The sequence below is a fragment of the Rhineura floridana genome, chromosome 6 (genome assembly GCF_030035675.1).
Source record: "Rhineura floridana isolate rRhiFlo1 chromosome 6, rRhiFlo1.hap2, whole genome shotgun sequence".
NCBI classification, from domain to species: Eukaryota; Metazoa; Chordata; class Lepidosauria; order Squamata; family Rhineuridae; genus Rhineura; species Rhineura floridana.
In genome coordinates this window covers 16,549,696-16,564,032 of record NC_084485.1, presented here as the reverse complement: position 1 = coordinate 16,564,032, position 14,337 = coordinate 16,549,696, and the positions used below count along the sequence as shown (strand labels likewise).

At 43.8% G+C, this 14,337-nt stretch overlaps 1 protein-coding gene across 2 annotated transcripts in view; it reads left to right on the top strand.

Annotated features, from left to right (window-relative positions):
- Positions 1 to 14,337, top strand: part of CDH4 (cadherin 4) — a 1,183,781-nt gene that overhangs the window by 871,277 nt on the left and 298,167 nt on the right. The window lies entirely within an intron of this gene.

Sequence of the window (14,337 nt, the reverse complement as noted above, 5' to 3'; positions counted from 1 at the left end):
TTGTTTATGCCTAAATCCTTCCTCCTGGCTCTCCGGGGATGCTGCCCGCTGCCTACCCTGCTCCTGGGACTCATCTGATTGAGCTAAGATTGTCCAAAGTATAAACTGGAAAGCTGAACACTGAAAAAAAGAAAAAGAAAGAAAGAACAGTGTTCTTCAGGCTTGGCTTCTTCTTGCTGGAGATGGCTTTGTTTCATGCATGCCTACCTGTGCCTTCCAAACAGCAGTGGAAACTGGTGCCTCCAAAGTCAGTGAGGCAGTGAATCCACGTTCAGCACCTTGGAGAGCTCCTTTAAACTTTGGGCTAAAACCCATAGTGGATTCACTGCCCCACTGACATTGGAGGCACCAGTCTCCACTGCCAAATAAGAACAGTGACACTGCAAAAGGCTAACATCGGAATTATACTTTCCAGAGGCTCATGCACAAAGAGAAGGTCTGTGGCTGTGGGTCCTTGGGATTTTGAGATGCACTGAGGAGCAGATGTCTGGACACTTCTGCCTTTCTTGAGAACATCCATGGAGGTGAGGATGAGCGGAATGCCCCTCTCCAATCTTCCAGCAGAGTCAGGATCCATGATGAAAAGAGGAGCAGGAAATCCACAGAGGGGAACACTTTCTCGAAGCTTCCTGGGCTTCCTGGTTAATTTCAGAAAACTGAACAGGTAGAAGGATGCTACCTGCAAACAGGACAGGCATGGGAGGGGGACATAAGGACTAAGGAGAGTTCTTTGGCCTAAATATCTTGACTGTGATCTTGCTGATGTAAAGCCATGGGCTGGATGATCCAAAATTGAGCAGGATGTGAAAGAGATAGAACAGCTGTACTTATCTGAATCTACCAAAACTTTTGTTTTTGTGGTTGTACTTTTTCCTGGTTCTGCACATTTATTAAGGATGCATCAACTTAGAGGTGCTGCAAGTCCCTCATAATTTTCTGGTGTGTTTCCAGGCACAAATGGACTGCTTTAAATCTCCCATTGAAATCCATGAAAAGTGCTTAACTTTGCTGGATCGTGCCCTACCTTAATTGATTTTGGAGCTGACATTTCTGGCAACGCAAGTGCAACTGTAAGGACCCTTGATCTTGCTCTTGTCATTCATTATTGAGCTCCTGGGACGCTCAATACAGGAAGGTTAATCATCTACTCTTGGAACTCTAGAGCTGTTTGCTCAAGACCTTCCAGCAGCATCGCAACAAACTCTGATCTCCTTCTCACAATCATTTCATGGCATGGGAATTACTGCATTGCCCCTCTTTTCTGTCCCATCTGGTTCTGATCTAGATTTGAGGAGGACCTGGGCAAATGTCCTCTGGAGAGCCTTCTCCTCGGTTGCATATACCTGATGGTGGCAGTAAACTGCAGCAGCAGTGGTTCAGGAGTGCTGGATGGCTGGATCTGACTGTCATTTTAATTTCACCCAGTGCCCCCAAGGTAGCATCATTGCTCAGAACACTGTCTAAGGATAGATGAATCTGTCAATCACAGTTTCTTTCAGTTTCACATTTTTCAGTCGTTAGTTGCCATATATCTGCATCAGTGTGTAAGTACAGAAATCTGTCAGCGTTTTAGTGAGCCTTTCTCCTAACATACATATTTGTTGCAAGCAAGTTCCCCATATACAATGCTTTGTCCTGTGTTAGAGTCACTCATATATAAATTTTAGCATATTTTCCGCTAACATACACATTTTGGGGTGAGAGAAGTGCATCACTGATAGTACCAGGATGGGGACGGTTGCAGGAGGACACGGGAACTAGGAAATTCTGCCAGAGGTTTCACTGAAAAGGTGAGCTTTGAGGAGATATTTGAAACAAGTAGCAAAGGTGGCATCATGGAGGTGTTCTGGAGAGGCAGTTCCAAGCACACAGGGCAGCTGTGTAATTGAGGGCTAAGAAAGGCAGCAGAAAGCAACAGGAAGGGAGGCAATGGAAATGCAGAAAGGCTGCCCATTTGCTACCAGGCCAAGTTCAAGGTTCTAGTTTTGGTGTACAAAGCCCTATACAGCTTGGGACCAGGATACCTGAAAGACCGTCTTACCCCTTATATACCCAGGAGATCACTGTGCTGTGCAGGTGAGGGCCTCCTGCAGATACCATCTTATCAGGAGGTTCATTCTGCACAATATAGGAAATGGACCATTAGTGTGGCAGCACCTACCCTTTGGAATTCCCTCCCTTTGAATATTAGGCAGGCGCCATCTCTGCTATCTTTTCAGTGCCTTTTGAAGACTTTCCTCTTTCAACAAGCCTTTTAGGTTGAGACCTATCCCAGTCTGCGTCTGTGTTAGAATTGCTTAATATGTTTTTTAATAATGTTTTAACCCTTTTTTAAAGTGGTATTTTTTAAAATGTTTTTAACGCTGTTTTGTTTTAATGTATTTTAAGATCTGTTTTTATGATGTTTTAAAGTGTTTTTAGTGCTTTGTTTGCCACCCTGGGCTCCTGCTGGGAGGAAGGGCGGGATACAAATTAAATAATAAATAAATAAATAAACATTTTTGTGAGTGTATAAGCACTACCCCAAAATTGTTGAAACTGGGGTGGCACTGTAATAGGTTTGGGTTTGATACCTTGAGACAAGAGTTAACATAATGTTTTTATTAACTAGCTGCTACAATAACAGCTAGTTTTCTACTGGAGCTCCTTCAGCTAGAAAGAATGAGTAAGTTTGACTTTTTGACACTGAGTGTGTGCGTGAGCGTGTGTGTGAAGGGGTTCTGCTGCTTGAACCAGGATCTTCAGGGTCTGGGACTGAGACCTATGGTTCTATGAACAGTGTGTGCTTATGCCTCAGAGTCCTCTTCAGTGCCAAGTCCTTTGTACTTCAGTACAAAGAAATCAGGGTCATAGAACATCAGTCCCTGCAACTGACAGGCTGTATGGAGATGTTGGACTGGCTATGCTGAGTATAGCAGCATAGAGGCTTGGGGAGGGGGGGTGGCATTCTCTGTGGCAGCCCCCCAGTTGTGGAACTTCCTCCCCACAGGTGCATCTGGCAAGTTCACTGTACAGTTTTTGGTGAATACTGAAGACACACTTCTTTACCCTGGCCTTTGACACCTGAGATGTACATTTTTAGGACCCACCCTATTTTTTGTGTGTGATTTTAAGTTGTTTTATTGTTTTTAATTATGTATATTGAACTGCTATACCCCACCCTGGGACCTTTGGGTGAAGAGCGGCTAATATTTTTAAAGAAATGATGGGAGTCTTGCCCTTTGCCTGGATTTATTTATTTATTTAATTAATTAAGCTTATATACCGCCCGACTAGCAACAGCTCTCTGGGCGGTGAACATTAAAAATGCAATAAAAATAACACAATACAGTATATCACAATACGAAACTGTACAGTCTAAAATCAAAATATAATAATTTAGAATTAACAGGAATTAAAATGCCTCAGAGGAGAGAAAGGTTTTAACCTGGCGCTGAAAAGATGATAGTGTCGGCGCCAGGCGCACCTCCTCGGGGAGACCATTCCATAGTTCGGGGGCCACCACTGAGAAGGCCCTGGATATGTTTTTTCTACTCCCTGCCCTCCAACTTCCAGCCTAGGCTCCCTCTAGACGGGTGTCTTATTGCAGGTGCATTCTGCAATACAATAATATTGCATAAGGGAGCAATCCAACTCACCCTTCCACTGGGTTGGGGTGAGTTGGATGCTACAGATCCCTGGTGCCACCAGGAGGCTCCCGGCTCTGTCAGGTTCCGCCAGCCTCCGCCGGCAGCATCCCTCCACCACAGCGGAGATGTGGCTCTTCTAGAAGCCTCCCAGTGCCTCCGGAGGTCCACTGGGGACAGCCAGCCTGGCAGATGGAGGCCCAGCAGAAGCTAGCATAAGGCCTGAAAATGGGGTGTTCTGGAGGTATGGCGGGGGAGGAGCTGCAGGTGAATCTTCTTGCATTCAGACCCCTCCCCCAGGTCCAGATCGTCCTGTGAACTCTGCCAGCGAAAAGACCAGTGGAGTAAAAAAAATAAAATTAAAATTCCATCCAGGCCTACTCCCCAGGAGGCCTGTTGGCCAGAGCCAGTGCTTTCCAGCCGGCTTGTGCATGAGGCTCCTGATGGAGCTGGCATCCGAATGGGAGGAGGATCCCGTTGAGCGTTCCGCCGGGTCCTCCACTGCTGCCCGCCCCTCCGTCGGCTGCATTGCAATTGGATTGCTCTCTTATTGGTGGATTTAGTCCCCTTTAGTTTGTTCTACAAAGCTTCCCGAATGCTACCACATTACTGCTGTCTGGAGGGGCTGTAGCACAAGAAAAGCGGGACAAAAATAAACCAGAACATTTGTGGGATTTCAGCAGGAAGTTACAGGATGTGCACTGATTGGAAGTGAATAGTGTGACTATCCCAAAACCTTTGCAGGCACCAACAGTATTGAAAGCAGAATTGCATGTGACTGTTTCGATAGCATCATGTGCACAAATAATTATGAATGCCCAGTAAAATGGATATCTGGGAGGGCCCTTAGTTTCCTGTCTTTGAGCTGTCTGGAGCAAGATATGGCCAAGCCCACTCCCAGGCAGAGATGAAATGATCTGTTCATTCTAGTTCTCTCTGTTTCTCATTTTGCTGACGTGAAATTCATTTCTCAGTTTTGCAGCAATTTGCAGGGTTTTTTTTAAAAAAAATAAAAATCCTCATGAAAATTCTTCAGCACTTTAGTGCAAATTTCTCCTAATAAATTCATTTTTGTGTGCAGTTTTGACTAATAAACATATTTTACAAGCAAATGTCATGCATTTTGTATGCCATTTTCACTGATACATTTATTTTAATGCACTCTTTCCCCCAATCTATGCTTTAAAAAAAAAAAAGCATTGTTTGGTTGGAGAACTGCATCACAACATTCAGATGAGCGCAGATTTTGAAGGATGGCTGTGTTTCAGTTCTCATATTGTTTCGAAAAGTGCAAATCTGATAAATTCGAAGTGAGTCGAATTTCTCCCCTGTGCCTACTTCCAGCCTGGCCTTGTCCCACCAAGATAGCATTTTGTCCCATGGGATAAGAATCTCATCATGATGGTGTTTCATGCCTCACTGAACATGGCCATTTTGTGTGAGATAATGCTACATTTCTTCCCTCAACAATTCTCTTTGCTTTAGCAGTAGCAGCTCCTGGAGAGGGCAGAGTGGCTGTGATATCCCTCCTCCAGCACTGTGTTTACTGGGACAGGGATGGGGCGGGGGGGTGATGGTGGCAAGGTTGGTTGAGGTGGTGAAGTGCACCTGTGGGATACCACCACCAACCTGAAGCTCTCCCAGACTTGCCACTGCCTTGCCATGCTCCATCCTCATCCTGGCAAATGCAGTGTTGCTGCTGGCAGGAGGGAAGTGCTGCAACTCCCCCTTCCCCCCCAATCCTCATGCTGCACTGCTGGGCTCCTAGTTTTTCATGTGGATTTGTCTTTTGAACCCTTGCGGTGAGTTGGAATGTAGAGCTGGGATGGTTCCCTGTAATGCTTTTTCACATCGTAAGAGCATAAGAACCAGCTGGATCAGCCCAGTGGCCCATCTAGTCAAGCATCCTGTTCTCACAGTGGCCAACCCAATGCTCATGGGAAGCCCGCAAGCAGGACCTGGGTGCAACAGCGCTCTCGCCTCCTGTGGTTTCCAGTGACTGGTATTTGGAAGTATACTGCCTCCGACTGTGGAGGTAGAACATGTGAAACATCAACAGGGAAAGCAGGTGTTGGGATGATCTACTTTGCTGGAACTTGATCTTTATTTCCTTTGTGAGATGAGTCATTTGCCTTTAAAGCACATTTCATCCTATAATGTGAAACTCTATCCCTCCTTGGCAATATAACTGAAACAAAAGAAAAGAGTGTGGCATTTCTGGGATGTTACTATCTACCTGTCTTTTTCCATGTTGCAGAAAACAGATGAGGAGATACACTTATGGAAACTATGTAATAAAAAAATCACCTCTTATTAGAGATGAGACTTCATTTTAGCACGTTTCCACTGTACAGGAGGCTTTCTCTCCTTCCATGGATAAGATGAAAATTCAAGGCTTCCAGGCCTGACAAGGGGAGGATACAGGCACTATGGATATACTAGGTCCCAAATCAGCAGAGGGCTAGACTCTTCGCTTTCATTTTTATAAAAATGTAGAGTTATGAAGCAAAATGTACAGGCACCATTCTGACCAACTGCTTTGTGAAAAATGAGCCTGCTCTTGACGTTCGTTGTTTTTAGCTTATGGCACAACTGTGAAGGATGTGTGCTACGGAAGAAAAACTAGAGTTATACTAACACCAGGGGAAAAGCAAACCAAACAATGGGGAAAGGACTTCCTAGTTCATTTTGATACTGTTCTTTGGTCTTCCTTGCTGAGAGTGTTTGTGTGTCTTGATTAAGACAATGGAGAAAGACTCTCTGGTTCATTTTGAAACCAGTTCTTCTTCTTCCCTGGAAAAGAAGCTATTATTGCTCAAAGAAAATAATTGAGAAATCCAGGATTTTAGCAACAAACCTCCACCCCCAATCTAAAATATTATGGCTGGTGCTGCACTGAATGTAGTGTTGCCAGTCTAATTCACTAATAGGCAAAAAAAAAAACACCTTGTGGTTTAAGAACATACCTATAGTCAACAGATATTTCTATCAAACTTTAAAAAGCAGGGAAATTGGGCAGCTATAGTGAATGCACCAGGGGAGCAGGAGACCTGACTTCCTCTCTGAGGGGGCAGGAGGGGATTGGAAGGGGATGGGGGAGGGGAAAGGAGGGGGGAAGGAAGGGGGGAAGGAAGGGGGGAAGGGGCAAGAGGGAGGGGATAGGAGGGAGGAGAAGGGAGGGCAGGTTTGGTCATTTGCATGCTTTTTGAGTTCAGTGGGATTTACTCCTGTACAATGATGCTTAAGATAGTAGAAACTGCCTGGGGGGAGGGGCAGGGAGGGAAAGAGGAGGGCAGGAATGGGAGGGGGAGGGGGAAGGGGAGAGAAAAAGGGTGGGTGGGTCGGCACTGAGCAGAGGGGAAGCTCCTTTCCTTTCCAAAAGGAAAACATTGGGAACAGTATCATTCTTTTTCAGGATTTCCCCCACCTTTTTATTGTAGCCTCTCACCCAAATTTAAACCAAAGCTGTCCCTGGCCATATCCACACCAGACCTTTATTTCACTTTAGATAGCCATGGCTTCTCCCAAAGAATCCTGGAAAGTGTAGTTAGTGAAGGATGCTGGGAGTTACTAGGAGATGCCCTGTTCCCCTCACAGAGCTTCCATCAGAGCGGCTGACTGTTAAACTAGTCTGGCCACTGGAGCTCTGTCAGGGGAATAGGAGTCTCCTCTCAGCACCCTTAACAAACTACACTTCCCAGGATTCTTTGGGGGAGCCATGACTGTCTAAAGTGAAATAAATGTCTTGTGTGGGTGTGGCACCCTGATTAGGCAAGCCCAGCAGCTGTGAGTCTGGCTTTTAGAACTCTGACAGTTGGTTCTTACTGAGCATGCCCGACATTATCATTGAATTCAATGCTAAATTTCTTAAATTAATTAAAAATCATCTAGGCATTTTTTAAACTTTTAAACTGCAGAAGATGAAGGTCAGAGTATGGGCAAGGTCAGTAATAGGATTACAGGTACTCTGTGAACATGGCTGATTTTTAATTAATTCCAACAGATTAGAGAACTCTGACAGAAAAAAGTCCAAAAGGGGTCTTTTTTCTCTCTTTTTACATTTTGAACTCTTGATTCTCTCTGACTGTTTTGCGTATTGCCATGAAAATTTAGAGGGTTATTAAGCAAGTGTTTCTGAGTTCAGGCCTATACGTTTTGTAAGGTTTTGTTTTGTTTTGAAATGAGCTGATGAGAAGCATCAGAATGGCATGGGGGGTATTTTCGATTTTATATTGCGGAATGCAAAAAATTCATGCTGACTATAGTATACAGACACTCTCATGGCTGTATAATATCAATTGATGAAACACCTTTGGTAATGTAACTGGTTGATGACTGAAGAAAATTGAGTTTTTTTCATCATTTAAGGTTGGCATTGTGGAAAGCAGGACTCTTGTTCTATTAACAGCTGTGCGGCAAGCAAAGATTCAAAAGGGTGATGCTTTTCAGTATGGAAATACAACTGCGGGAAAAGCATTACTTGTTGACATTCTGTCTGGGAACCATCTTATTATTTGTAGATGCTGCTTGATTTATTTATTTCTGTGGGTCGATGGCTCACCCTGGCTTATATGTACCAAAGCAAATAGTTCCAAACTATGGTCACAGTGTTCCCCACTCTGATGAGATGTATTTCTAAATCTGCATTTATCCATCTAAATTAGCATATGGAAATTTTCTGCAAGATTGTGTTTTGTTTGGGGCATGAGCCAGAGGGCTCAATCTACATGAAATGAACTGAGCTCAGAAAATCCTTCTGGTACACCTGACAGCTTCCACGTCTGCTTTTGAATTAAGTGTAGCTCCCATGGCATCTAAACTTGATGAGAAATTGTTCATTCCTAGCTATAATTAGATAACCAACCAGAATATCAAACATCAGCATGATTATTGTTCATTTTAACTAATCATAGTTAGAACAAACCACAGTTACCTGAGTTTCAGGGAACTGTGATTACTTCTAAATTGGATCAAGTGAATGAAATGACTCCCCTATGAGGAAAGGTTGTAGCATTTGGGCCTTTTTAATTTAGACAAGAGGCAAGTACGAAGTGTACAGAATTATGCATGGCATGGAGAAAATGAATCAAGAAAAGCTTTTCTCCCTCTCTTATAACACTAGAACTCAGGAACATCCAATGAAGCTGAATGTTGGAAGATTCAGGACAGGACAGACTTCGCACAGTGCATAGTTAAACTATAGCATTTCCTCCTATAAGAGGCAGTGGTGGCCACCAACTTGGATGGCTTTAAAAGAAGATTAGACAAATTCATGGAGGATAAGGCTATCAATGGCTATTAGCCATGATGGCTATGCTTTAGCTCCATAGTCAGATGCAGTATGCTTCCTAATATCAGTTGCCAGTTGGTCTGATCCAGCTGGTTCTTCTTATGTGATCTTCTTATGGAAGCTTTCAATTTCCTCTTCCTATGCATGAAGGTGGAGGAGAGGAAAGGGACGCTCACAAACCTGTGGCTTGTGCAGGCCTATTCATGTAGTGTTAAACTATGGTTTATGCCTCAACCCAGCCACAATATTGTTCATGTGCTGTTTAGTCTTTGTGTAATTTGTTCTAACTATGATGTGTTGTTGTTATTATTATTATTATTATTATTATTTTGTTAATAACCTGTGTTGTGTTTGCTATTTTATTTTGATTGTTAAATTTCAAGTGTGGCCTGCTCTAGAAATTGATATGATTGAAAAGAGGGCAAAAAATAGCCTAACTATATAATAAGTGATGCCTTTTATTGGATTCAGATACTTAGTGTTTAGTCTAGAACCGCCTTTTTCAACCTAGTACCTTCCAGATGTTGTTGAATTACAGCTCCTGTCATCCCCAGCCAACAGGGCAAATGGTCAGCAATAATGGGACCCTGCCAATTAGCAGAAGCTTTTCAGGATACCACACTCAGAAGACGGGAAATGACAGGCAAGCATCCCTGAGACTGCCTACCATTAGTGATCTCCCTTGCATTGTGCAGCCAGGAGTGTTCCAGGGTACATTTTCAGTCCATACAGAGCAATAGCCCAGGGTAGCCAGCACTCCCCTTTGGGGAAGGGCCATAGCTCAGTGGCAGAGCATCTGCTCTGTGTGCAGAAGGTCCCAGGTTCAATCTCAAGCATCTTCAGTTAGGGTCTGGAGAGATACATGTCTGAAATCCTGGAGATCCACTGCCAGTCAGTTTAGACAATACTGCTGTAGGTGGACCAATGGTCTGACTAGGTACCAGGCAGCTTCCTGTTCTTTGAAATTAAAGACAGATTTAAATGTAACATTGGGGGCATCATAATACAACAACTGAGCATTCAGCAATGGATCGAGTTGACTAGGGAAGTTGTGCAATCTTGTTCCTTGGTGGAATTCTGGAGTGGGAGGGTGGGACTTGTTATGAATGAAACAGTGTTGACTTTAGATGGCCCACGGGACTATCCCCATATTTATGGATCTTTGGAAAAGCTGAAGTGTCTATGATAAGTTCCTGCCCGGGAATGCAAGAAATGCTGGTTGGATCCTCCCATTTGTCTAATTAGAGGAGAAAAATTGTCCCACAGCATTAGTCTCTAAGCAAGAGGGATGATCAAAAGGGGAAGACATCTTGAGCATTAAGAGGCAGACAAAAGCTCAGATGATTGGGAATATGGCCATACAAATGAATGAATGGAACACCCTTCCAAAGGAACTCTTGGGATGTGTTTTACTTGGTCTCATTAAAGGAAATTAGCTCCTGTACCATTCCGTATGCCACAGCATTTTCAAAGTTCAAATGCTTACAGCATTGCCCATTCCACATAAGCAATGCTTTGTCTGGAATGCTCTTAATTGATGTTGGCATGGGTGAGCCTCCTGGTGTTGGCCAACGTTTGTGTGACTTGGGAACTTTTATTTGTTTCCTTTTTGAGCAAAATACAAAAGCTATATTTCATGTTTAAACAGTTCCAAATGGTGTTTGGATGCTTAATAAGCATATTAAAGCTTGGCACTTCCCCACCCACTAGCCCCGACACTTTGTGACAACTCTGAGTGGTTTGTACATATGACGAACTGGCGGTAGAAGAATCATGAGCTATTCAAGATTCTTCTTTTCCTACTATTGTGCATGTAAAAAGTGGCTTTCCTAGCCAAAGGGGCACAGGGTTAGTGATGAGCAAATAGACTTCAGCTCAACTCAGAAGTGGGTTGGCATCCATGCAGAAGGCTTAAAACCTGTCCTTTTTAAAAAGAAAGTTCTAAATTGATTTGTAAATCTGGTTGGGCCAAATAATATTGCTAATCCCAAGAAGAGCTTCTGGGGGAAACATATGGCCTCACCATTACCTTAAAAGGTCAAGAAAATAAAGACTTGGATGAGAGCAAACAAAGGATGCATAAAAGCTCTTTGCATAAACTAGGATGTTTGTGTGGGGGAAACTTCCCAGAACTTGGGCAAACAAACCCAGAAATTGCATGTGCCCCCAAGACTCTGGAACTTCATGAGCTTGCCCACAGTTCCCTAAAGCCTTAAAAAACCCACTTTGCTTGTGTAGCATGGCCCTAGTTTCCATCACTGGTTGTCAGCACTGACATCAGTGTTAATCCCAGGGAAATCTCTCTGAACTGTCCTAATGTAACTGTAGGGGGGAAGCTGCTTGACAGGGCTGGCACCAACCATGAGTAGGCCCTCAAGCACAGGGTCACAATGCTGCCCAACCGGCACGGGCTTAAATAGGCCTGGCTGCTGCATCTCCTTCATCGCCATGCTAGCATGCTGCGTGCACATGCTTGCCATCACCCAAGATGGGGGGCGGGGCGTAAACCCAGAAGTTGCCAAAATAAAAATTGACCACTCCCTTAGTTGTTCGGCCAACATTTTCCCTAGTTGATTCCACACACACTTTAAAGAACCAGAGTGAAGGCGATACCTAGACATTTAAATTGTGTAACATTGGTAATCTGATCCCCATTCATAGTCCAGCTATGCTGCCTCTGACCTCTGATCATTATTCCAAGCTGCAGAACGTTTGAAGGGAATGATCATACTGCCTCATCATCAAACTGAGCATTCTTGTTATATTCCGTCACCAGGTCAAGACGTTCCTTTTTCGTCAAGCATTTAATTTGAGCGATGTATAGGATGTTTTTTATTGCCTGACAGGCTCTTGCTGCTGATATGCTTAGTTAATATTGTTTTTATTATGCTAATTTTAATCTCTGTATGGGATTGTTCTTTGCTTGTTGTTCGCCGCTCTGAGTCCTCGGAGATAGAGCGGGTTATAAATGTTTTAAATAAATAAAAACAAATAAATTGTAAGCAAGGCAATTCCATATTCCAAGCCAAGCAGTTGTGAAGTTCAGCAGCAGCATCACTACAAGGACCAATTTTGTTTGGAATGGGTGCAGAATCCAATAAGGAAGGACTGTGAAAACCTTAGAGGCTGGGTTGATTATATAAATGGATGAAACAGTGTCAAAGATCTGCACTGGCTGCCTATTCGCTCCTGTGCCAAGTTCAAGGTTTTGTTTAGATCAAGGGTAGGGACCCTCAGGACCAGGGGCCAAATGAGGCTCTCCAGGTCTCTCTATTTGGCCCTCAAGACTCTGCCCAGGTAATATCACCTCCCAGGCCACACCCCTTATGGGCCTGGGCCTTCCTCAGATGTTTTTGCCTGGACAGAACTAGGATAATCCCACTTGCTTGCATGGATGGACTGGAGGGATGTTTGTATAAAAACCTCTAACTTTTGCTTACTGTGCAAAGGTAAGAGTTGCACCTGCTGCTCCACCCAATTTTGCCTCTGGCTCTGCCTACCACTGGTATGTGGCCCCTGGAAGGCTGACCATGAGACCACATGGCCCTCTAGCTGAAAAACGCTGCCCACCCTGGTACAGATCATACCCCCACTTGCCTGTCTTTCTTCATTCCATTCTATTATATCCTATGGACTTGCGTCATGACTGGGTGCTGTGCCTGTGATAGGACTGGATCAGGACAAGAGAATGTTTAAGAGCAATTTGACAATCCAATTCTATAAATATCTGCTCAGAGGCCAGTCCCAATGAGTTCAGAGTTGGGCTTATTGGCAGGTAAAACTGCCACCTCAGAGCGTTTTCCCGATAATCAATGCAATAGAGGTTGAGAGAGCCAATATAGTACACTGGTTAGAGTATTAGTCTAGGAACTTGGAGGCCAGGACTCAAATCCCCACTCAGCCATGAAGTCCACTTGGTTACCTTGGGCCTGTCACACTCTCAGTCTAATCTACCTTACAGGGTTGTGGTGAGGATTCAGTGGGGGGCTGTATACCACCTTGTGTTCCTTGGAGGTAAGGTTGGATTCTTGTACTTATTTAGGAAGATGTCTATACTGTTTAACCATAAAACTTTTGAAGTGATGTACACAGTGAAGTTACTTACAAAAGACGGCTAAAATCCACGACACTGCTAAAAAACAGACATGCAGAAGATTATCATCAATAAAACATAGAATAAAAACAGTTTTTAAACAAAGATAAATTCTATGTCTGGGTAGGCTTGCTGAAATAGAAAAGTGTTCAGCAGGCATCTAAAAATAGCTCGGTGGTAGAGCATCTGCTTTGCAGGTAGAACATCCTGGGTTCAATCCCTGGAGATCTCCAGGTGGGGCGGGGAGAGAATTATATCCAAAATCTGGGGGAACTGATGCCAGTCAGTATAAACAATATGGAACTAGACAGACCACTAGTCTGATTCACTATAAAGAAGCTTGCTGTGCTGCTAGAGTGCCTGTAAGTTTGGATAAGACTGTAGAGAAGGAAGACCACCTTTGGGGCAGGGGGGCTTGGTGATGGCTCTCTCCTGCAAGCTCATTCTGAGACAACGTGGGCTTCACTGAAGAATTTTGTTCAGCTCATAATGGATGTGTCTTTTCTGAACTGGGGGAGTTTGTTCCTAACCCCTTCCTCCTTGCTTACATACAGTACCATCCTTAATTAAAATGCTCACGAGGCTGTATCCGACAGCACGTTAAGAGATTTTGTGCAAATGTGGGTGATATCTTTGTCTCAGATAAAACAACAACAAAAATCCCTATAAATCTATAAATCCCTATAATAAATCTATAAATCCCTATAATAAATCTCTGCCAGTATACATTTAGCAACTAAGAACTAAAGACGCAGGGAGGAGACAATAATGCGTAGCAGTAGTGGATTAGTACATAAAAGGACATTTTCCTTTCCTTTAATGCCTCCTTTAAGTGCTGATCAAGAAAATAAATCCTGAAAACTTTCCGTGCCTAACTTGCCTGTCACTGGGCTTGCATCCCATAGACTGCCTTTCATCTCCTGCAATTTAAAGCTTGTTTGCCTTCCATTTACTGATGTTTCATGTCACTTATTCAAAAACTGACAGATACTTGCCAGTCAGAGGCATTTTCGTCAAAACTCTCCCATTCTTATTCATTTCCTTAAGGGGCAAAGATGCTTCCCCCCCCCAAGAAGCCAAATGTTTTTGTGGGATGAAGGAGGGTAGAGGTCGATATCACATCCCAAAGAAGACTCATCTTCTGAATTGGTATAATCCAGTTCATTGGCTGTGATGTCAGCAGCAAAATGGGGAAGAGAGGGCAGGAGCAGTGTGGGGAAAAATCATGAAAATAGGAGCAGAGAAAACAGGAAGAATGGCGTTCCAACTTTGAGAGGGCATGTTTGCCACCATCCATATTGAGAAGAAGGCTCGGGAAGGTTTGCAGA